General features: G+C 37.3%; 1 pseudogene; it reads left to right on the top strand.

The window, feature by feature from the left end:
• The first annotated feature begins 1,746 nt into the window (after positions 1-1,746).
• Positions 1,747-5,923, top strand: LOC122050429 (annotated as a pseudogene).
• Positions 5,924-6,899: the final 976 nt, after the last annotated feature.

Genomic DNA, 6,899 nt, shown 5'->3' with positions numbered 1-6,899 from the left:
CACTTAGCTAAAAATAAGAAGGGACTGTTAAGTGGTCTCAAAATCTAGTTATTCAAATGACTATTCTTGCTTATTTTTGATATATGGCAAAGGGGGAGAGTAGTAAAATTGTAAATGTAAAATTCAAACTTAAAATAATATAAAAGGGGGAGCAACAATTAAGGGGGAGCATATAGTTGGCACTAAAACTTTAAATTCGTAAGGTTTACTTTAGCAAATTTGCTTTGTTAAATGTGTTTATCTATTCTTAGCAAATTTGCCTGTGTTAAAAGTATTCATCTGTTTACTTAACTTTGAATTTGAGTTGCCATAATAAAAAAGGGAGAGATTGTTGGTGCGGGAAGCATCCGACGATCGAACTCGTGTTTTGATAATGGCAAAGGATTCAAAGTTAAGGTGTTTTGTAATCTAATAAGTCTGCTTGAGGATTTTAGGAAAGTCCTAACTGCGGTTAGGCAAAGGTGAAAACCCTAGGGGGTGGTAACCCTAGGTCATAAGGGGTGGTAACCATATGCGGAAAGTCTTGGCAGGTCGATGACTTTAGGCAAAAGTCCTAGGGGGTGGTAACCCTAGGTGGAAAGTCCTGGTGTCGCGAACCAGGTGAAAAACTGGACTAGCCGGGAAGCGGATGTCCAGCAGAAAGTCCAGAAGCGTCGAGTGCTGAACAAAAGTCCAGTCGATCTGGAGGATCGACTGGCAACAGGTAAATTTCCTGAGTGGAGTAGGTGAGGACGCGTTCCCCGTAGAGGGAACAATAGGCGTCGGGTCGACCTAGGGTTTCCGGTCAGAAATCCGAAGTCAGACCCGGACAGTCTGGAGATTGTCATAACATTTCTTATCATATTCATTCTGTTATTTATGTTAACTTTATGTTGCAGGATATTGTTTGGGACTAACACATCTTGCAGGTACAAAAAAATGGAGTTTTTCCTCGGATGAACAGTATCCGAGGCGCCTCCATGGAGCTTGGAGGCGCCTCGGGTGCAAAAGATGACCTGGCTGCGAAACTTCATTGGAGGCGCCTTCATGAGGGTATAAGGCGCCATGGAAGGCGCCTTGAGCAGGGTTTAAGGCGCCTTAAACAGATGGAGTTCGACCAGATCAAGTTTGATCCACGCGGAAGACTCGGCAGCATGGAGGCGCCTTGAATAGCCTTCAAGGTGCCTTGAACACCCTTTATAAGGGGGTTTCGACCAACACTTCAAGTTATCAAGTTTCAAGTGATTCCAGTGCTACGTGCTGCTCCAAACAATGTTTCGAAGTGCTGCTACTTGTGCCCGACGACCAGGAGCTCCGGATCTTCATTTCTTTGTCGTCGGTATAATTAATTATTGTCATTTATTGTACTTCAATTTGTAATTCTTATCGAGCTTATAGTTGTTTCCCACCGGAAGCGATCAAGGATCGCGGGCCTTCGAGTAAGAGTCACCTTAGGCTCCGAACGAAGTAAATCCTCCGTGTTCTTCTGTGTGTGTTTCTCTACTTTATTTCCGCTGCATTAATTTCTGAACGAGGTTTTAAATACGCCGATAGTTTTATGATTCCGATAAATGAACAATTTAGCCGCGAGCGTTATTCACCCCCCCTCTAGCGCGATCTCGATCCAACAATTTCTTCTAGTGTCCCTCCTGAAAGCTAAAAATAGTCTACTTTACATCTCCTACGGACTCCTTAATGTTAGCTTGAGCCCTCCCCCTTCTCTTCTTCCTTCTGTGTTCTTGCGTTCTTTCCTTCCTTTTGCTCTCCATGGATCCTTCAACATCTAGACCTGCTCCCGGCGTGTCGACCTTTAGCGGCATAGATCTGGACGATCTTTGCTTCAACTACGAAGTGCCCATAGCCATGCACATCATCATACCCTTCGAGGTTCATCAACTCTCCCAGCCTTCTCAGGGTTATGTGACTTTTTTCAAAGAACAGATTATAGCTAGCCTCCGCTTTCCTATTCACCCTTTCCTTTCTGAAGTGAGTCTCTATTTCTGCATTCCGCTGTGCCAACTTACCCCTAACTCAATCCAAATTTTATGCGGGTTTGTTCTTGTTTGTGAATTATGTGATCTCCATTGGGCCCCTCGCCTATTCCACTACTTCTTTTCTCCTCAACGTCCTGCTGAGGGCTTTTTTCGCCTCTAGGCCTGTCTAAGGACCACTCTTTTCACTCCCTTACCCTCTTTAGGTCCTGAGTGGAAAGTAAAGTACTTCTTCCTCCACTTTCCCTCTGCCGTAGATTGGCCCACCGACACTACAACAAAACTGTTAAAAGACAACACTATAAAGACAATGATTTTAGAAGGAACTGTTGTTAATTTGGTAAAAGACAATGGTTTTTAACAAAATCATTGCCTTTGAGCTCCCAAAAAAAAAAATAAAAGACAACAGTTTTGTAAAAACCGTTATCGTTGAGTGACTTTTTGTAAAATCAACAACATCTTTTACAACAATTTTCTAAAACTATTGTCTTTAAGCGCTTTTTTAGGGGGTCAAAGACAACTATTTTAATAAACCATTGTCTTTGACTTTATTCTTTTGCCGTTTTCCCCCTTCACAGTTTTTGTTGTAGTAGTGTTTTGCTTCCCTCTCTCCGAAATTTTTTTGGCACCCTATTTTCCCCCTTTAGCCTTTTCGAACCGTAAACCCCTCTCCTCATATGATCTTTCCCCCTTAGCCTTCCTACCAAAACCTTAAGCATCATCCAAGTTATTCTTATGGAAAATATTGTTTTAGGGGCATTTTGTTTGTGATTGATGGGGTGGGAGCAGAAGGGTGAGGCGAGGGAAGGGAGAAGCGAGATCGCTGAGGTTTCTTCTTTCTCTCACATTGGAGGGCAATGTAGGTTCTTTTCTCGATACATTTTTTTTTCTTTTCTATCATATTAGCACAGATCAATACTAGGGTTTTAGAACTTTAGTGTAGATGGGTTGCTTCCCTTGTTTACATTATTGCAAGAGGGAGTCCAACTCCTTGATAGAAGATAGAGACGATGCCCAATCCATCTCAGGATTCCATGGAGATTCCTCGGGTCGGTATCTGGACTGCAATATACATCATGATTTAGTGTAGTATGAATGAATTTTCTATGAATCTCTCACTGAAATCTTTCTCCTCCATGCGGAATCAGTGATCAGGAATAAGACATCATCGCTAGGAGAGAAGAAGAGTAACTCTGCGCACAACTCCACTTTCCGGCATCTCGTGATCGCCACATAGAATTTCAAGGAGGATAATTTGATCGGAGATGGGGGTTTCGAAAAAGTTTACAAAGGACTACTGGATTCCACCAGCCAAGCAACCCTCTTTCTTCCTACTTTTTTTCTTTTCTTTTGCCTCTGTCAAAGTAGAAGCCACTGTTGATGGGGAAAAAGATCTTTTACATGAGAAGGAGGTGGCTATCAAGTAGCTAAAGCATGATGGGCTTCAAGGGAACAAAGACGATGATTATATGAATTAAGAAAGCAAATGTCAAAGTCCCTTGAAGGTTGGGTCTAAATTATTTGCTGCTTACTGGATGATAAAGCTAGGACTATATAAAATATTGATGGTGACATTATTCAATCTGATGCTAACTTGCAAGTTCGCTGTTTTGAAGGATCTATTGGTATAGACATAGATATCAATGAAATTGAGAACTCTCAGGAGGCTTTATGGGTTCTTGATATTATTTTGCGGTAGCATGTGGCAAAATAGTATGTGAATTTCCTTCTACCATTTATTGTTGAAATTATGGATTACATAATTGTGGGTTTATTTGTTGCATTCTGATAGTTACAAAAATACATTTTTAGGGAATGCCTTCTTGTGAGGCAATTATTTTTTCAAAACAATCCTAAAAAGTTTACTGATATTGGTGGTGGAGTCATGGGATGCGGAGGTTTTCCTTCGAATTTGAGGACTTCACAAGGAGGCCTTTCTTTGAATATTGGTAAGAACTTACAATATCTCTACACTTCTGCTATTTGCTTTTGCTTACATTATCATTAAATCAATTTATTGTTTTAAAAATATTATTATCTTTCTTATTTGTTGAATATAGATGTCTCTACTACTATGACTGTGTGTCCTGGACCAGTGGTTGGTTTTCTACTTGCAAATCAAAATGTCAAGGATGCATACCAACTGGATTGGAATAAGGTGATTAATAATTTATTCTTTATTTTTATTTTCTAGGTTATTGAATGCCTATATATAATATTCCTATTGAGGCAACTTGTTTCAGCTTGCTTGTTTCATTCTTCATATTGTGTCTATTAAGATTATTTTTTCACTGTTTGTTGTTGCTAGGCTAGAAGAGCTTTGAAAATTTGAGAGTGAAAACAACTCATACAAATCAAGAATTTAAAATCATTGGGATAAGTTACAAGTCTTGCAAAGATGAAATGTGAGTTTTTCAAGGTTGTGTTGTTTCATTATTTGTCAACATTTTACAATCAATTAGTTTATAAGAATCTTTGAATTTTTGAACCATATGTAATGAAGCATTATTTTAAGAACTAGGAGAAGATGCTTTTATATAAATGTGAGTTTGTACAACTTATGTGTTTCTTCCTATGGCGATAAGAATTTATTGCTTGGAACTACAAAATTCTCCTCTTTCTCTGCTTATGTTGGGAACTAATCTTGCTTTCTAAAAACCATTAGTGTTTGTATAATGGTGTTGTATCTGCCTCAAGGTTAGAATTGGTCTTGCTTCCTCCCTTTGATATGATTTTTATTGTTGTAGTTTGTAGCCATGAGTGGAGGCCACTAAAGTTCGATAGGTAATTTTATCGAGAAATATCTTTATGGTTTTATTTTTTTATGTTTATTTTAACATTTCAAATTCACTCTAAGACTGAGAAATGGAAATGAAAATTCAGATACAATTGAAGTAATTGTTTATGATTATTTTGTGTGACAACGAAGAATTCAATTGTGTTACTCTATTGATTTTCCTTGCTTAAATGTTGGAAAACTAAAAAGACCATCATATGTGCCCCTTGAGGTTTTTGAGCTCATTCTGCTTCATTTTTTTTTAAAATTTTTCTTGCAAGAATATTTATTTTTACCTTGACAAATTTGGCAAACTATTCAACTCTGCTCCTTAGTTTCACTGCAAAGATATACCAAATCGCTGTCAACATTTCAACGAACTCCCCTGGTGGAAAAGTCAAAGCTGAAGCCTCAAGAATGAATGAGTGTTCTCAGTGAGGTATGTGCCGATCTTTAAGATTGGTTTTGTTGGTATGGCCTATATGCTATTTTTTCATGCTTATCCTTGGATGATAGGCTTTGAGGTTCAATAATTATGATCCTAACCCACTCCTACATGCATGTGTCGTTAGCATTACCACTGCTTTTACTCAAGTAGAAGGCATAGTATTGCAGCCTCCCCGGGTATGGTTTTATGTTTTGTATTTATACTTTTACGTATTATTTGAGGTTATTTATGACAAGTAAAGCAAATGCTGTAGCTCAGAGTTGACAATGGAGAGGACTTTATTCCATCAAGGGGGAGATGGAATTTTAATCAAAAGGTGTGTTTTTTTTTTTTTTTGCTTTCAATGAGTTTATTGTTGTAGTTAAAATATATACCTCTTTCAGAAATTGATGGAGCCATCTCAAATCACCCGTTAGGCTGTTGTTAATTTTTCTGCTCGATGTGATGTTTCAAGCTTCATACATGACATGCGCAAATGCACAAATATGAAAGGCATTGTATGTTTTGACATTACTTTTTTCCCATGGAGTTTTAAATGCTAACACTTGCTTTCTCAGTCAATGGATGAACCTTTCCATCATATTTTTGAGGAAAATCCTTCAATGAGAAGGGCCCCACCTATTGCCAGAGTCGACGACATGTTCCAAAAACTTGTGCAGAACTTACCTAATGTTCTAAATTAGAATTTTTGAATTTTAAATTTTCATAGTTTTTGGATTGCAGGGATGATTATTTTTAACCAAATTTGTCATCCAAGGAATTATGACTTCTACATGTGCTCTAATGTTGGCATGATTATAAGCTCTGTGTTTCAAAAGTTTTACTCTATTTAAAGCCTCTACATTTATAAATTTTTAGCATTCTTGGTCGGTGTGGATTTTATTTGGGTGCTTTCGTTTTTACAAGTGCTTGCTTTGTGAATTACTAGGTATATTTTCAAAATTAAATTATTAATATTCTTGACAGGAACTTAATTAATTGTTTGTAGTTGAGATTATTTTTCCTGAATTTATATGTGGAATAGTTTTTTATATATCAGACTATTTGGTTAATATATTTATATAAAAATATTTTGTCATTTGTCTAAATAAATTCAATATGTCAAGAGCTATGAGTAATTCAAGTTTTTCTTATATTGGTGTTTGTAATTGCATAGGGTACAACCCGACCCACTCATTACCATGTGCTAATGGATGAGAATGGATTTACTATTGATTCCCTGTAGAAGCTTGTTCATTCCCTTTCTTATGTGTAAGTACTTGTTTACACATAACTAATATTTTAGTTCTCCAATGATTGATATTGTAGCTGAGATTTCCTATTCTATGTCCAAATGTACAAATATAAGAGGAGTACAACTGTGATATCTGTCGGTAAGTTGGGTAGTGTTCTTAAGTTCTTTCATGATTTTTGTCATACCTTATAAATTGTTAGGACCCCTGTATTGTAAAATCTAGACTGTGGTTTCACTTGGAGGTCTGATTATTCTTTCCAAGTTAAACTTGTGAAAATTCTAGGTTAACCAGAGTACATCTAATCCTACCAGACAGGATTGGCGACTGGTTCCAGTTTTGACTTGCTGAAGTGAATTGTCCAAGATTTTGAAACTTGTCTCTTTTGATCATAAATAGCTTGCATGTTTTTACAAGATCTGATAAACATTTCTTTTATTTATATGATTGTTTTTACAAGATCTGATGACTTT

The sequence above is a fragment of the Zingiber officinale genome, chromosome 3A (genome assembly GCF_018446385.1).
Source record: "Zingiber officinale cultivar Zhangliang chromosome 3A, Zo_v1.1, whole genome shotgun sequence".
Classification (NCBI taxonomy): domain Eukaryota; kingdom Viridiplantae; phylum Streptophyta; class Magnoliopsida; order Zingiberales; family Zingiberaceae; genus Zingiber; species Zingiber officinale.
The sequence above is the reverse complement of the archived record's forward strand: the minus strand, read 5'-3'. Positions and strand labels throughout refer to the sequence as shown.